We start from the raw sequence: 18,950 nt of genomic DNA on the forward strand, positions 1-18,950 counted from the left end.
CCAATCAGTTCCTCTATTTTACTTCATTATTAAAAAGGGTTCACCAAAAGAAGTTCAGAAGGCACTAGAATGATGGGTATTGAAGCGAAGGGGTGGGCCGAGATACAAACTATCATCATACATCACTGTAATATAATAAAAGAGCAAGAAAAGGAAACAGCCCAATGGCTGCAAGTGGAGGAAGCAAAACTAGTGCAAAAGAAATTGACGAAGATAGCAGTTGAGGGGCAGTGCCATTGAGTGTGCGAACGGAGGTGGCGGAGCAGACCCCGACCCTTCCAGAGGTTCGAATAACAGCATTTTGGCCAGGAGAAGGACAAGGACAGTGGGGAGGTGGACTTAGCACCCCTACTCAGAATGGCAGCAAGTATGTCAGCAGCGCGAGAGGGGCAGGTTCAGAGAGGGGAGGGGGATTCGAAGGGATGTGACCTCAGGAAGCAGGGTGTGGTCCCTCACAATGCTCTAGGTGTTGCAAGTCAGGACATTTTGCAAGGAAGTGTAGAAGCAGGCAGGGGAAGGGATACAATCTGTATAGCAATGACTGCCCACCACCTCTGCCCCAACCACAGCTACCAACCCCGAGGCTAACCTCCATACCTAGGAGATACACCAGGCCTACACTCAAATTCCACCACAACCCCCAGGTGCATAAGTGCAACACCCAAAAATGACACAACCATTAATGCCCCAGCAGAACGCCATGGATGCGAGCAGAATGGCAATGACCGATGCGGCGCTGGACGGCACTGTTATACCCTACTGTGGGATGAGCATGGTGGAAAACTACCCCATCAAGCTCCCCGGTACAAATACATATTGTGACTAGGAAAGCCCACAGAGAACTCTTGCGTGCCCAGTCCTGTCCTTGACAGTCTTCCCTGACAAAGAACCCTTGGTGGGCACTGAGATAGGTAACAAGCAATTCATCTTAATGGTTGACACAGGTGCCACTAAATCATGCATCAGTGAGGGAAACTTCCTACTATCAGGTGAAACTCTTGGCATGCAGCGCTTCTCTGAGGCTGCCACCATGGTTCCCTATACAAAAGAACTTGACATCAAAATAGGAGGAAAAGTGGTGCGTGCACCTTAGTTACATTCTGAGAGCTCCCTGGGGCAAGACCTGTTGATCAAATTGAATATGACCGTTTCTTTCACAGATAGAGGGCTATTGTGCGCCGCTCCCGTCATTTGTGTTATAAGAGCAATGGTTATAATACATGCGCGAGGAGGAGAGGCTGTGGTTTGCAGTGTCAACGCGGACCCTGACTTGTTTGTGTATGACATAACAGTGCTTCTCGAATCAGTGCCCCAAATTGGCAAAGCATGTTGGTGAGTGCCGACTGACTTTTATTTTTTGACCTGTGGTCTCCCATGAACTGGTGGCGGGAACAATATTGTCCCTAGATTTTCAGGGTCTTGTGGTATCAGCTCAATGGATTGTTGTAGCGCACAGTGTTGTGTATTGACTTACCAATGACCTTCAAAGAAGTAACAGATGTAGAGTTGTTTGAAGATCGACCTGACAATGGTGAGATTGTGCTGGCAATTTCTATCCCTTGTGCCATTATGGTGTAGTATCAGAAAGGGCATTGTCCAATGATGGCTCTTGTAGCACCGCCTCCCTTCACTGACACAGACTTAGAACAGGTCCCTCAAAGACTGTGGACAACAAATGCTCACAATGTTGGACGCTTGCAAGGGGTGACCCCAGTTTCAATAACGCTAAAGCCAGGAGTGGTGCTGCCTCAGGTAAGACAGTACCCCTTGTCGATGGAGGCAGTGGATGGGACAAGAGACACTATTGTTGCCCTACTAATTCAGGGGATAATTGTACCTTTTAATTCCCCATGCAACACAGCGATCTACCCGATAAAAAAGACAAAAGTGGGGAGTTGATTCAGGATTTGGGCCCTCTTAACGTCATTGTACAGACAGAATGTCCAGTGGTCCTGAACCCCGCAACAATACTCTGTAACATCCCCAAAGAGGCGACACACTTTACTTTGGTGGACCTTAAAAACACAAAAACACCTTCTTCTCTGTTCCTCTGTACCCGACTCACAGTACATCACCATGTTTACACATGGGGGGATGCGCTTTGAACACTCAAGATTGCCTCATGGGTACTACGAGTCCCTTAGCATTTTCGACAGGATACTACATGCTGATTTGGGTAATATTCACATGCCTAGCACCATCATTCAATATGGTGACGACTTACTAGTGTGTAGTGTCAGTGAGCACCAGTGTAGACAGGACTTCATAACACTCCTACAACTTCTGGCCACAAGGGGTACAACGTTGACAAAGCAAAATTACAGTATTGCCTCCAGCAGGTGCTTTACTTGGGTCAGTTAATTTCTGTCAATGGCAAAAGAATAATTCCTGACCGTTCTGCATCTGTGCGTGCAACTCCACAGCCCAATACAGTAAAGGAAATGCAATCATTCTTAGGACTCTGCAGTTATTGGAGGGCATGGATACTTGATTAGGCAGCTTAAACATGACCATTGTTGCAGGGCCTCAAGGAAGCTCAGAAGGGCGACAGCAAAATAATATGGACAGAAGAGATGTGTACAAATGTCAATGACCTCAAGGAGGTTATTTTGACTGTGCCAGTGTTAGCAACCCTAGACTACATGCAAAGGATCTACCTATTCTCCATTCTAACAGCACAGCTGATGACTGCAGAACTGACACAGAAAAGCTCGATGGGCCAAAAGCCATTGGCCTATTACAGTGGTATCCTAGATTCAGTAATGCAGGAGCAATTCGTCTGTGAGCAAGCACTTGCTGCAGCGGGATTCACCATTGTTCAAAGCTTGACTATCGTTAAGGGGTGCTCCATAACATTGTATGTTGAGCATGCAGTGTTTGCCATTCTGGAACGCTCTAAATCCACACTAACCACACAGCGAGCATCCGCATAGAAGAACATTCTATCCAGTCCAAACATTCACATTGTACGATGAAAAACCGTTAACCCTGCCACTTTTCAGACCGAAGTGTGTTCTGCTGAAGACCTGGCCACCCATGACTGTGTAACGTTTGAAGGTGAGGAAGATGACATCCCTAAAGCACATGACAGACCACTCGAGGGGGGGAGGTCATCTTCGTTGACGATTCAACCACAATTTACCAGGACACTGGCTTGCAACGTACTGGGGTGACAATGGTCCACATAGTGGAGGGGGCATATGAAACACTAGTGCAGAAAAGGTTACCAATGCATTTCTCGGCTCAGGCGGCCAAGCTCATATCACTTATTGCAGCACTGCAAGCATCCCAAGGGTGTCTACTCAAACTCAGCATATGTTACCATCACAGTACATGCAGGTCTTGCACGGTGGAAGAGAAGGGGATCCAGGAGGGCACACAGATCTCCCGTGCAACATGCTACATTGCTAGACAAGCTCATCCATGCACTTTCCCAGCCATCCGCAGTGACGGTCGTAAAATGCACCAACCACATGAATAACACAGATGAGGTCTTGCTCGGTAACACCCCTGTGGATGCGGCAGCAAAAACTGCAGCATACCTCCCAGTGCAGAATATCCTGCATTGTCGCCTACCACCGAACAGTTGCCTACTCCATACAATGCCTTACCAATTACCCATTTGATTGAGCTACATGGGCGGGCCCCACAGACAGAGTAAGAGCTGTGGGTAAAGAAGGGGTGTAAAAAGTTTCCGACAGACCCTCTTGTGGAGACAGGAGATATCAGGGAAAGAGGTAATGCCCCATGAGTTGTTACTAGTAGCGTCTGACCAGTTACATCATCCATCACATGTTTACAAACAACATATTGCAGCAGACTTTCAGGAAGACTGGTTTGTTCCCAACATACAAGAAAGTGTAACAAACATGGCCACACATTGCACTACGTGCCAAAGTTACAATACAGGTCACACATTAAGGACTATCAGAGGCACACTGCCCCACCCCAGTGGGCCGTTCCGCAAACTCCACATTGATTATGCAGACATGGGCGAAAGGTGTAATGGATCCTGTTACCTCATTGTGGTCGTTTATCCTTTCTCGTGATGGTTGGAGGTAGGACCTTGTGCACATCCAGATGCTAAGTGCGCGGCCAATGTTTTAGTGAGAGGTTTACCTTTGATGGGGTGTGTGCGATGTATTAGGGTCAGATAACAGCACACATTTCTTTAATGACCTTTTTAAGGAAATGTTGCCATTACTGGGTATCAGGCATAAAATGTGCACCCTTTACCACCCCCCGGGCCAACAGAGTTGTAAAGAGGATCACTAGCCTGCTAAAAAGCAAGCTGTCAAAATGATGCACCAGATTGAAAAAGAAATGGGTGCATTGTTTGCCACTGGCATTATTCAGTTTGCACACACAGCCCTGTAAGGGCTACCATTTATCGCCCCACAAAGTGGTCACAGGGCGCTGCATGCACACGCTGCTCTCTCTGTCAGGTGAGTGTCAGACGCTCATAGAGCATCATCCATTTAATGGGAGGAATTTAATAGCTGACTGTCCTGCCTAATGAAGGCAATAAAATGTGTCTCTCAACAGATTGTGCCTCCCCGGACAGACGAAGCAACTGGTGCCACAGCAGACACGCCTTGAACATTACCTCTTCTGCAACTCTTCCCTGGTGATCTAATTTATGCTAGGCATTTTATTCACTGATGGAACCAGGCCAGGTATAAAGGCCTGTTTCAAGTTGTCTATTTCACTCCCTTCAATGTCAAGGTGAAAGAGCTATGTTACTGGGTACACCTCTCTGATGTACAAAAGGCACTTTTGCACCAACCTGCATCAACGGATTGAACTGCCCCTTGCCCATAATATCACGACTTCGCCCTCAAAAAACGCCTGAACAACCTTTTGTAAAGATTAAAAAGGCACCCCCCAGTACCTCCACACAAGGCTACTACTCATTACTTTTGCACAGGAATTGCACTCTCGCTGTTCCCCATACTCTCTCTCCCACTCCCTCTTTCTCCAGCTCTCTACCGCTCTCTATTACTGCATCTATCTCTCTATATTTATTTGTCTATCTTGCTCAATCTCCCTCCTTCTTTCATCTACCTCTTATAATTAAAAGTCCTTTTACGGTTGTCATCGCAATGGATCCAGCAAGCTCCAACAGTTCCATTTATATTAGGAAAAGTAATGCTTATAGTACTGTGTCAAGATTTTCCTATTCATATCTATGTGAGCTGGATTACATTGCTGGACTATTTGCAATATTTATGTTTGATTTAGGAATATATTTAGGGCGTACTTTTATTTGGGGAGAGCATATAAAAGAGGAGGGTATATGCAAGCAAATGCTACCATTATTGGGTCTATTAAAGATGCTAACTTGGCTGAGAGGGAATTGAGGATGTGAATATCACCAAAAAACTTCACAGACATGACACTGTGGCCACAGACACCAATGTTGAAGATCAAATTAGAAGTGACAGTTTTGATCGTAATGCTACAGATTTTAGTGCTCCTTCCACAGCTCCTTCCAATTTCACCAATTTCACCAGGTCTCTTCAAAGTATATAAAATGTAACTTGAACACGTAAGAAAAGGCAACTTAGAAAATATAGATATGATAAGTATAATGGGCTAAGCATAGACACAAAAGATGTACATCATGCAGAATGTTCAAATAGTTGGTACGCAGACATGAGTTTGGTGGGAAAGAGAAGAGTGAATGAAAGTTATGTTTTTTTGTTGATATCACGTGTCAGGGGGACACAAGGTATTAATACCGCAAGATCTACCAATTATAGAGGCTCAATGCCTGGTTCTTCTGGCACTGTGTAGGATGCGAGGCACATTCCAGGCACAATATGTGCAATTAGAAACTATGGACCCTGATCAGCTGCAATGCAAGAAAAAGGCCAGAAGCACCCAGTGTCTGTGGAGGCCATACATGAACTTACAAGGAGGGAGGTATTTAGACAGCAGGTGGCAAGAAACATCAATGTGCAGCAGGAGGGTTACTGGAATTCAGAGATGAAGTAATGGAAAAGCCAGTAACAGTGCAGCAGCAAGAAACTCATGAACTATGCTTTTACAACAAAGGAACTGTTTTTGTGGGGTATAATCTCAAATGCAATAAGACACTGTTTAACCCAGACCTCAAAAAAGGCACTGCTGCTGTAATGGACTACTACTGGCTGTGTGGAGAGCAGGCGTCTTGCACCTCGCATCATCATGGATTGTCTATTGCTCACTGGCCTTGTGATTCCTGAAGAATACCTTGCAGTGGGATCAAATACTTTGCCTGCCCCAAGCCCAGCCACAATAGGGCCAACCAGAAACCTGTTACCATGCACCATCTTCTGTGTCTTGCCTGAGAAAAAAAAGAACAGCAAGTTACACATGAAAAGATCTAAATTATCTGTCTCAGGACTCCTCTGAATGGCTCAAAGAAATACCTAATGAATATAGACTGTTCAGCAAAGAAGAAACATTATTTTCTTCTCTACTTCTGTTGGGGGTCCAAACAGCGACAAATGCTAAGTGCCTGCAAATAGTCAGATGGCAGGTCATCCAGCTGGCGATTGACACAGAACAAGGCCTCAATGCAATCGAGTTTGAGATGTGTGCCATGAGGTTGCTGATCCTTCAGAACTGGTAGGTGCTTGATCTGCTCACAGTGATGGAAAGAGGGGGTCTGCTGAAAAATTGGCGATTCTTGCTGCATGTTCGTGCCCCAAAATGACAGAGAATGGCTCCCTGATGCAAATAATGGTAGCACTGCACTCCCTCGGATCACACATACAAACTGAATCTGGCATACAAGAAGTTGACTGATTTGATGGACTTTTTCGGCTTGGGAACACCAGCTGTGTTATGATATGGTATTTATAACACACCTATACACAAGTGTTTCAAGGAACAAAATATATACTAGCAGCCATATTGTGGCACAAAGTTTAAACGTAGCGTGGCAGTCAGCACCCCAGACCTAGGCCGCAAACATGAGGAAGGGAATAAGTTGTATCCCCAACACTGATGAGAAAGTCTAGAGCTACACAGATCCATATAACCCTTCTTTGTCCTAAAATGTTACCAACCTTCGCGCCCTGGGAAGAATGTGTCCTGCAAGGCCATGGGAGGAGGGCTCAGTGCCTGAAAATAGTGCAATCCCATGAGAAGGAGGACACGAGCCTCAAACCCCCACCAGTCCCAATCCTAAATTATAGCACCCAAATGCCTTGGCTTTGGGAACCCTGAATTCCAAGTACCAGATTACACCAGAACACTGATCATAAAATTGCTTGACCCCCCGATCGATCAAAAGATCAGAAAGCTGAGCCATCCTGCCTTCTCCTCTAGGTCACTTGATTTGTGCTGCGAGGTGCAGGGAGGGATGAAATTATAGCCCAGAATGAGGGTGGGAAACCTTGGATAAATGCCGGCCAATCTGGGACTGAGTGAAGTGTCGGAGTTAGTATGAGCTCTGCTTTCCCCCTGAACCCCTGTGTTTTCGTATCAGGTGCACTGATACATGGAGATAGATGTGTTTTTTCTTAGTTAGTGATATAATTGTTATTTGGCCCTCCGCTGACCAATTACGACTGCAATATCGCACACATGGAGGAAGATGTACGGACAGGGATGGGGCCAATGGCTGGGCATCCCCTATGGAGCGGGTGACCTATGTATAGGGTCTCACTAACCAAAAGTGTGGGTTGTTACTGTATGTGATGATGTCACTGATGATGCTGGGTACCTTCTTAATGTGATGCTCATGCAGATTTTGGCAGAACGTTCTATGAGTTCTTTGTTGGCTGGTCTTTCCATTTGTATGGAAATCAAACTTGTTATCCTTGCAAGAGGTGTATCAGGCCATTTTCCCTAGTTGGTTGCATTTTTTTTCTGGTGTTACCGTCGGGGGGGCTTTCCAACACAGTCTTGGATCTTCTTACTGTATTATTTCTGTTGTTTATTTCACTTGACACTCTTAATCCACCACCTGTATTATCACACTTCCTGCAATGGACACCCCACTTCTCTTCAATGATCTAATTTCGCATTGTCTCTTCGGGTTCTCTATCTCTCTTGTCTGTCTCCATTGAGTTAATATCTCACATTCATTCTGATTCTTGAATAGTTCCTTAGATATCCCAATTCCTATCTTCTGAGATTACAATTTTAACAATTAACGTCTCTGCTCTGTATGATGAATCCTCATGGGGGTCTCCACCACTTCAGCACACCCCAGTACCTGTGTTCATCATGGTTGAGCTTGCAGGGTTTGGCAATCACTCAGGTTTATCGTTCGGCTTTCCTGTTCCTTCCGCTCTGGTTTCTGGCTCACCTCACACTCAGCTAACAATCAGCGTCCTTCTAGCTTGCCACATTCAATGCACTGTGTCAGCTGGGAGCTTACTTGGCTCACTGTGTTCCCGGTCTCAGCGTAGTTGTGTGGGTGCCTGGCCCACCACAGCACATCCGTGGCCACACCACCTCTTTGGACTGTATGTTCCAACCCGTCTTGACCAGGGGTTCCCCATTGTCAATTTTTCGAGCCCTCCAGTGTCTCTGATGGCTGTCCTCCGCTTCTCGGAGTGTTGCAGGTTCCATGATCCTGCTTGGCTCCATCTCTCCAGGGTGTTCTGATGGAAGGGGACTTCCCCTGCATACCGTTCTCTCTCCTCCCTGTGGGCCTCCTCGTTTCATTTCCATACCAACTTTTTCTTAGAGAGATATTTCCTTTTCCTTTCCATGGCTTGTTTGAATAAACATTATCTCCAGCCAAACAGAAGGAAGACACAGTGTTTTTGACACAAGGCAATCCCATAAATGCACATAAAGTGTCTTTTAAAGGCAGTTGCCCTTGGGAATGAGAGTCCTTGCCCCCTACGTGGGAGTCCCACCCAGTGAGGCCTCACCTGTCCAGTCCCCTAAGGAGGGTCTCGAGGAATGGGCTCACCTCCCTAGTTTCACAGGGGGTGGCTCCCACTTGGGAAGAACGGATAAATGCCCCTGATTCGTCACAATAGGCAAAGGACAGCATGTATTGGAGAGGTACAAATATGATACATAGTAGGGCCCTACCAAACCTTATCCCTACTGCCCCATGCAATGTGGAATCAAAAAAGGAGAAAGGGCCAAGCCTTAGTTTAGATGTGGGTCCCTTCCCATTTTAAAGTAATACACATAATGCATACATTTTTACACCTTCGGCTCTCCAGATGTTTTGGACTACAACTCCTATCAGCCCTAGCGAAGATTGTCAATGCCAAGGGATTGTGGGAGTTGAAGATAAACATATCCAGAGAGTCAAAAGTTATAGACCCTCATAAAAATCAAGAGCAGCTTTTACAATGCTGGTGAGTGCTATTGGGCAACTTTCTTCAAATCGGTGTTTGCAGTTCGGCATGCCGGTTACTTTTGTTCCTGAGAAATACGGGGGAAAGGCTGCGATCAACCAGGAGACCATTCAGAGGTTGCTAGAAGAGAATGATCAGCTGATACGATGCATTGCTGAATATCAGAATAAGGGGCGAGCTGTCCAATGCGCCCAGTACCAACAGATTTTACACAGAAACCTTATTTATTTGGCCACAATAGCAGATTCCAGTCCAAGTACACAGACAAAAAGTGTCTCGGAGGGCTAATGCAGAAACGCCTTGGTTCGGAAATGCCCAGAAGTGCCTGTTAGCCTGGAGGGAACGCTGCTGCTACGTGGAGAATAACACTGGACTGTTTATACATTGGATCAAGGAAAACCCCGCCCACCAGCTCCCAAAATTCTTGAAAAAGGCTGGGTCGCGCGCACTTGCACGCGCGCACCAAGGAAGTGCCCAGAAGTGCCTGTTAGCCTGGAGGGAACGCTGCTGCTACGTGGAGAATAACACTGGACTGTTTATACATTGGATCAAGGGTGAGCTCCCATTAGCTCATCCACGGACAATGTGGACTTATATTATCTTTTAAACAGTTTAGTAGCTTACAAACTATTACTAGAAGCTAAATAGCATATATATTCTGTTTATTTAGAAAACCCCGCCCACCAGGTCCCAGAATTTTTTTAAAATGCTGGGCCACGTGCTCCTGCGCACGCGCACCAAGGAAGTGGCCAGAAGTCCCTGTTAGCCTGTTAGCCAGGAGCCGGGGCCTGGGAGTATAAGGCTGTCGTATATAAACAAGATAAGTATTGAGGAAGTATCGCGTTTGGGCTTCTTTTCTGCAATGATCCGCAGACCGCAAGCGCTGCCTGCAAAATGAAATTAATTCGAGTGGGATGCACTCGTGAGGTATGTGTAAATGTAAACACTGTGCATTGATGAACGCATAAGCGTGACTCCGTAACGGAAGCTGTAAAAGCTTTAGAAGTATATTGTTGCGAGAGGGATGTATTCTGAAAATCACTGGCAGGTAAACGCAACATGTCCGAGAGAAAATGGTGAAGCGCAATGAGTAATGCACACAATTGTTTAGAGCTGAGATTGCATGGTATACGTATGCCCAAACGAATGCTTTGCAAAAATCATACTGCGGCAGCCTTCCACACATCGTGATGAATGTTAAACAAGTGTTGCAATGATCTTGACATACACACAACCAATTGGGTTGAAATGTTTGAATACAAAGTAATGATCAGAATACGTGGTTACCCTATCAGTAACTGGAATAAAGTGAAACTTGCGTGTAATGTGTAAAGAGTTGTAGCCACTTAGACAAATTGCTAATTGAAAACATTTCCTTTGTAATTTCTATGGTGTAGACAAAAATGATGTTATTGACATAATCATACATATTAAGTGCTGCATAACCCCTTGGGAAGATGTACATAATTTATAATTGACCTATAGAACACGTGGTTTGTCTAAATATACCTTCAAGTAGGGAATAGTAGGAAGGAAAGTTACGTGTGATTCTTTAGTTAAATCACCAAGGTAACGAGTGGAAACTTACCCAAGAGGAAAATGTGCTAGTGGTTCTTCCTGTGCTTTATACATCTCCTCTGTGATATGTTAGAAGGCGAAACTTGTTGGCATTTCATGAGTATAAGAAATAAAGCAGGTATGAAGAAAAAGGTTATATGTTCAAGAAAGGATGTAGCATTAGGACCTACAGTGGTCACCACTAGGAGACGTACAATGCTAAAGGCACTGGCTATGCCCCTACCACCTTCCCCATGTCATAGAAGTAACAGTCATGAGGAAGACTGTGTGGAAAGCGAACCCCCACATTGCACAGATGTTGAATTGGTAAAAATGGCTGATGAAATGGAGAAAGGAAAAGGTGAACGGGAAGAAGTGGAACCAGCTCAATCTCAACTACTGTTCGAGGATGATGGGGACGGGGGAGAACAGTTTAAGGGATGCTCGGAAGGGGGAGGAGCTGGTACATCGAATACAGAACTACAAACTAGTCTGATGGCAGATACCCCACTAATATTTACAAAAGGAAGAATAACACAACTAGCAATGATGGGGGATGTAATGGAGGGCTCACAAAGAGATCAAGTGGAGAGAGAATGGCCTAATGATATAAACTCAAATACCGCAAGTAGGGAAAGGACCTTCATTATAGTGACTCTATGTGTACTAAAAGAGTGGTTACATAGGGAAATTACCAAACAAACGGTTAGTCTGGAGCATATTGTTGAGAGAATAAAGATGTTGGAAATTCGAAGTGAGAATGTGGTGGATGTGGCCGTGGAGGATAATATGGCAGTATCTGGTGGAGAAGTGAACAGAAAAATAGGTCTAAAACATGGTAAGGACAATAGTAAAGAGTACACTCAGAGAGACCACGACATTAGTGACACAAGGGAAGCAATATATATAATTGAAGAACAGGCACAAAAAAGTAGAGACAAGGATGGAGAGGAGGGAGAGTTAAAAGTGGTAACATCAAAAAACGCAAAAAAATGCGAGAAAAAAAACAGTGCTAAAAGCGGCAGAATTGAAAACTGGCAAGGCACCATCATTAAAATTCCTGCGAATTATCAGAAAGGGACTTACTGGAGAAGAAGCTATAAAAGAAAATGATTATGAGGAAAGTAAAGGTGGGTCTAAGGAAGGGTACTCCATTGTGAATGAACCTAACTATGAAAACTCGGACATAAGATTGAGGGACGCACTCAAGGGGAAAAAGGCAGAAAAAACACAAAACAATGCCCATGAAGGAAGATCTATGCAAGAAAATTCAGATATAACATTGAAGGATACACGTAATGGGAGAAAGCCAAATATAATATCTAATAAAGTCAACGAAGGAAGGCTCACGTATGATATATTTAAACCCCCGATAGGAATTATGGAGGGAAGATCTATGTAGGATGCACTTAAACCCCCTTTACCAGTACCCCCGAAACAACAGCAGATGACCTTTAACAGTACTGGGAGGGAGAGTAGATGGGAAATAAGTGGGGAAGAGGAAAAAGAATATGAATATAGATAACCGAAAGGCAGAGAAAGAAAAATGAAAGAAAGTGGTTGCAAAACACAAGAGGATGAAAAAATTGCAAAATAATTGGGAAAAAACAACAGTGGAAGAAAATGGAACATAGTAATGGAGATTTTGAAGGAAAAGAACTGTAGTGAATTGCAACATATGACAAGAACAGAGAGTAATCAACAAATGGAGAAGAGAGTAGAGGCGGGTAGAGAGTATGAAGGAGGAGGTAGAAGAGAAGTAGAAAGGGATGAGTACTCGAAGGATGGGCAGCACAACAATGAATTATCGAATGGGGGATGTGAAGGAATGCACGGATTAGGAGCTTTGAAGCTCCGTAAAGCCAAATATCCAGATGCATCAGGCCTGATATTACAATACTTGTTTGAGGAAGGAGGGCCGGAGTCACTGAATAGGAGGAAAATATTGGAGTTATTCGAAGAAATCTCTGAATGAAGATTAATTACATCTGCAGATATACAATTTGTAGACTTCATTCACGGGTGGAGGTATGATTATGTTAGATTGGTTATGTCGGCAACCCTCCAGGCCCTCCAGACCACCGTTCATCAACTGAAGAATGATGGTCTGGAGGTTTGCGCAGAGCAATGAACAGAGGTTAAGATTAAGTCTAAGGGAGTCATTAGAAGTTTGGTGGTATCTAGATGGTATTGCCACCACACAGATTTAACATTACGGCACTCCATCTATCGAAATTACCAGAAGATTCTGAAGGCCGGTAAATTAAGTAATTCCCCATTCCATTTAAGACTCTATGGAGGGTATTGCCGGAATTACCGGCACCGGAAATACCAGTGCCGGTAATTCCAGCATGTTTTTGCCGGCAAGGGCAAGATTTTCCTCCAGCTCTGGCAAATTTGTGTTTTGGCCGTGTGGTAAAAGTGCCGATTACCACCACTTTTACCACCACTTTTACTGCACCAGGTAAACTGTAATGAGACCCTAAACCTTCCAGCCATCACCTCTTCTATTTTCTCAGACTCATAGTAAGAGCCATTGTGATCATTTAATCTTCCTTTAGGTCTACAGCACATACAGTGCTGTCTTTTTCAATGGGCCTCATTATGATACTGGCGGTAGCCATGCCGGTAAAACCGGCAGGGCTGCCACGGGTATCATTTTGTTTTCCGGCGCCCGTGAATGGGCAATTACTGGGTCATTATGGCCTTGCCGCACCCGGTAATTGCACATTCACGGGTGCCGGAAAATATTCTTCCGCCCCATGGGGCTCAATGGGAATGGGTAAGCCGGATGCACCGGCACCATTCGTGAATGGTGCCGGTGCATCCGACATGCTCTGCTCGCGGGTGCCGGTACGCCCTCCATGTTAGACCTGGCGGGCGAAAAGGCACCCGCGAGCAGAACTCGTAGTTTGCCGGTCCGCTAGTAACGGCGTCGCTAGGTTACCAGCGCCATTACTACCGGACCGGCAGGCGTATAATGAGGCCCAATGTGTGTTAGTAAGAAAAAATGGTATTGCATGCATTTTAAAATATATTGCTTTTTGAGTTTGCACTTCAGTTCCACTTCTAAAAAGAAACATTTATGTCTTGCAATGCAAAAAGAAATCATTGCTTCATGAAAATCGTGTTCCTCCATTCTGCTGCTTCCAGCAGCGAGGCAGTGACTAGCCACTGCTAGATTTAAGTGTAACTGCCCTGGTGACAGTGCTGTCCCTCCGATGCTAAGCGCCTTTTGTGTCCTTAGATTGCCCATATTAGACTGCTATTAGCAGAATGGTCATAAAAAGTCGTAAAATCTGACTTGCAAATGGAGCTCTTGCGAACTTAAACTGCCATCAATATGATTAAGATATAGCTGGTAACAACTGTTTTTGCACATTAAGGATATAATTGATACACATTCTGCTCTTTATGGATAGAAGCTGCAGCGAGGGAGTCGCTGTGCGGAAGCACTCCAGGCAGTTAAACTGGTTCTCATTAGTAAAGAGCTGAACTAGTGAGGTGGAAAACGGCGCCACACAACTTTGCGCCCCGGGACCCATGGATGCGAGCAATGTACACACAGAAAACAGGCTGCAGGAGAAACCTGGCATGTACTGACACGTTTTTATGCTTTTATTTCATGTTTGGCAATCATTCTTTAGCAAGAAGGCTACCACTTAGTTCAGACATGATGTATTGAGGCTACATTACAAAATGGCGCAGGCATTCCCTAGGTACGTCGTCCGCACAATTCATGGTGGGTGTTAAGATCAGGAAAATGCAGGTGGCGGAGGGATATTATTAAAGGGGCGTGGAGCAGGTAGAGTGGCTGGGGACTAAACCTGCATATGATTAACATAGAGGACTATTGCGTTTATACATTTGAGAATGATGTAGTTGGGGAGTGGAGGCTGGGTATTAGTCGGGGTGGGATGGTGTCGTGGCAGGAGCGGCCCTTTCACCAGCTAGCAATTGAAGCTTCTTCCGGGTCTTGAACAATGCCACTGATCAGCGGGTTTTGCCAGTGTGGGGAGAGCATTATAATGACGAGGGTAGGTAGGGAGAAGCAGGTGAAGTGGGAAGAGGTCAGGGTGGGAGGTACAGAAAGGTTGTGGAGAGAGGAGGGGTGCAGAGGTCAAGAGGGAGGGCAACGAAGGCTTTGGTCAGCAAGGTGGGACTGGGGCAAGACCGTGGATAGGTTTGAAGATGATGGTCTGGTTTCGTTGGAGAGGATGTACCTGGCTTTGTTCAGAGGAGTAAAGGAGTAAAGAGAAGAAAAAAAAGGAGTAGACTTGAGTAGTGGCCCAGTACCCTGGGCACCAGGGTAGATATTAGAGTTGTGTCTGAGTGGTGGGTGAGGTGGGGGAATATATTTTATGTGTCAGGAAGGTTGATTCTGGCAGCCGTGAAAGTGGTCACAATGAACTTTTGGGGCAGTAGGTCAGTCTCAAAGAGAACCCCAACTTTTCGTGCTTTAAGGATGAAGCGAAAAGGGCAGGAGAAAATGAGATTTTAGATGGGAGAGTGGAGTTACCATCAGAGTCTGGGTAGGCGATGACTGTCATCTTGAATAAGTTTAACATCAGGTCACGTAGAGCCTTGCCCTGATGGATAATGGTGTGGCAGGTGGTGATGCCATCAGAGGTGCTATGGCTGATGGAGGGAATGAAGAAAATGATCTGCGCGTCAATAGCAATGAGGCAGTTTTTTAAGCCGAAAGATGAGATGGGTTTAGGAAGGGACTAAGCGTAGAGGGCAAAGAGGATGCGGCTGAAAAAATGAAATGATTGTGAACATGTTAAACCTATTTGTGCATGGTCACTAAGGGATGATTTGTCTCTGTATAGAGAAACATATCCCTCCTAAACTGTTGAAGAGTCAAACACGTGAACAATGGTGGAGTGCGAGTTAAATCGGGACCAAGTTGGCAAGTTATGAGTATCACATTTTAGTTGCCTATTGCTGCTCAATAAATTCCAATTGATGAATGATTATGCCTCGTTTCAAGCCCTCAAACTGGAACTGGTCCTAGATTATTTAATTTGTATATTTAAAGGAATTACAGAGGGGTTTATCCCACCGACCCCCTCATTGTTAAATCTGGACAAGTACAGTTAAAATCACAAGTACAGATAATGTTCTCTGATCCTCCCCAGTCAATCCACCAGTTAAAGATGTAAGTCAACTTGGCCCTCAGTTGATCCTCACTCTACACTTTAGGGATACAATACATGATGTTCAATAATAAAATCTCTTTCTCCCTGGCACTTACACCTGCTGTTCACTCACGAGCATGGGCACCCCATCACTTGCCCCCCTCTCCCTCTTCCTCTCTCTCTGCACTTAAATGCTTTGAATGCTCACAAGGCCTAGTAGATTAGTCTTTATCGTCCAGTGTAGTCATTGTTTTCTATCCCATGTTGCCTCCCTGTTGCCTTGCGGGTGTTTTGAAGCACAATTTAATTGTTGTATAAGTGCCTAATAAATTCCCAATAAATAAATAAATAGTACCATCATCACTAGACAGACCAACCGCAGGGGGTGAGTTTGCACCAAGGGCGCATTCTATTAACTTAGCATCAAGAGTAATTCTAGATGCAATTAATAGCACCCCAAACTGTCTGCCCTTTTTTTCCCCCTTAGCTACACCCTTAAAGCAAACATTAAACCTGCCTGTGATCAGGGGCTAAGGCAACCTCTTGAAATAATATTATATCAAATTCAAAAATGTATTCCGGGACAATGGTTCCCAGAATGCTGTTGTATCCCTTGTGTTGCAGCTGAATAGGCATAAGCCCTTTTGGTGTTTTCCAGCCCTGGAGTTTGTTGAAGGGTTGCTGACAGCCATGTCCAGTTATCTGCTTCACCTTCCATTGTATTTTCCCAGTGAGAGGCACTAAACACAAGCCTCCGTTCTTGAGCCACACTCGAGCATGTGATCATTAGGTCACTCATTTCCAGTCTGACAGCAGAGTGTATGTGTGCCTCATCCTACTCATGTTATGAGTGTGCATCTTGTTATTTGGTGATGGGTATGCGCAAGCTAGGTTAAACCCCCCCTGCAGTAATAATGCTATTACCTCACAGACCAGCGTGAGAACAACTTTAGAGGAGTAGAGTCTTACTTTGTTCACGTGTAGGCCAGACATGAATTCCATTTGGCCGGTACAATAGTTCAGTGGGATGAGCGCTCTCTGTTGGGATTTGTGTGATCTGCAGGTCGCAGGTTCCAATTCCGACAAGGCCAACTCCGACTTTCATCCTCCCAAGGTTGATAAATGAGTACCAACTGTGGTTGGGTGATATTGTATGTAAAATATGTTCTATGTAAAGCACTTTAGTGAAAGTGCTATATGAATAACACATCATTCTCATTTAATGTCTGAAGACCTGATAGCCCTCAGAGGCGGGATCCCCGAAAAGAGTGCCAGGATCCACATTCTATTCAGAGGACTCCCCGCATCCTCCTTTAGTACGGATTCTAAGGAAAGACATAAGTTAGATCCCAAACCTGCCATTATTGAATTCACAGAGCTTGCAGGCAAGGTCCTGTCAGCTCTGTTTGTCTTCATATTAATGAACTGGTTATCTTCAATTAACCTCTTTTGGCTGGGTAGACGTCCCACGAGAAGACAATCATCGTTCTTTATAATGACTAATATGTCCTCACCTTGCCTTTCCTCTTCAATCATGGCTGTGCTTTTCTGTAAATGGGATCCATGCCTTTTTTCCTTATGTGTTCTACTTAACTCAACTATGTCATCAAGTGTGAGAACATCTTGTCTATATCCTCCGGATTCTTCTTTTTCTTTTATGGCCTAAATAAGGGGACGATCTCTACTTCAAGAGATTTTATCAGTTTCTATGTTAATCCACGGAACAGCAGCCCTTTGGGCCATGTGTCGTATGCATTTTCAGGGGCCTTTCTTGTTCTCACTTACAATATTCTGTTGTCACTGAATGGCCAAGTTCTGGGTTCTCCACCAACTCTTGCGTTGTAACTCTTTCTGGTTGTTGGTTAAGTGGGGCAGAATTCCCTTCGGCCTGTTTCCTATCATGGTCTGATGACATCCCATATGTTAGCCTAGAGTTCAAAATATCATGGTTCTCTAGTAATTATTAAGTTATATTGGTTTCACTACTTTACTGATTGCCATTTATTGGTTTGAATGGGACCTCACTTTGCTACAGATAGTATCGTACAGACTAACGACTGATTCCAACACCGTATTCAAGGCTAAAATTTACGAATACCCTAACGTGTCCACTTCAATAACCAGAGGAAATCCAAATGTGTGGAGCAGGCAACAATTCATTATGGTTAGGACAACTCCTCCTCCTTACGGCTGTTGTCCACCTCACTATGGTATTTTTTGTCTTGTCATGGCATATATGGTTACATTTTAGCAGTAGGGGCTCAACGTGCAAGGAATGTGTTTTGTTATATGTTTTTTCTTGGCTGTTAATGGTGTATAATGTGTAATGAAGATACTACATGTCTGGTCTTTTAATACAATAGAAAAAATAGGGCGCCTGGCAGAGTCCTGATTTACCCAGGTGGGTGTATGTACAAAAGGAAAAATAATCAGGATGAAGAAGATTCTACAAGAAAGCCAGTTGTGCTGTGCATGTATGTTTATTTTACATTGACACAGTCCTATTTTTTTTAGTTCATTCGACAATTTATTTTACAGGGCTTTCGATAAGCACAAAAGTTTTTTGGCATCAAACGGACAAAAGTGATTGTGAATGGTGGTGACACGGGTAAGTGCCAACCTCTGATGTGTTGAGGTTACAACTCCACATGAAAGTACATTCCCTGTATAGATGTGATAGAGAAAGAACTATCAAGCAGGGAAAGTATGCCTGAGGCTTGAAAATGGCCCCAGGGTTAGTTCACCCAAGGGTTACACAACAAATATTTACACAACATACACGAGGGGGAAGATACAGTTGTGTCACGGGGATCGACACAGGTGTGTTTCGGCCAAAATATGGCTTGATTGAAGCCGGTCTATATGCTGGCCTTCGTCAGGAAAAGCACTAATGGTGGTGCTGTCCGTTGATTCTGTGGGTTTAAAAGAAGCAGTG

General features: G+C 44.6%; 1 pseudogene; it reads left to right on the plus strand.

The window, feature by feature from the left end:
* The first annotated feature begins 9,340 nt into the window (after positions 1 to 9,340).
* LOC138578555 (SS18-like protein 2 pseudogene) lies at positions 9,341 to 9,617 on the plus strand (annotated as a pseudogene).
* The last annotated feature ends 9,333 nt before the right edge of the window (positions 9,618 to 18,950 follow it).

Source organism: Ambystoma mexicanum, chromosome 1p (assembly GCF_040938575.1).
Source record: "Ambystoma mexicanum isolate Mex_15411 chromosome 1p, UKY_AmexF1_1, whole genome shotgun sequence".
Lineage (NCBI taxonomy): Eukaryota > Metazoa > Chordata > Amphibia > Caudata > Ambystomatidae > Ambystoma > Ambystoma mexicanum.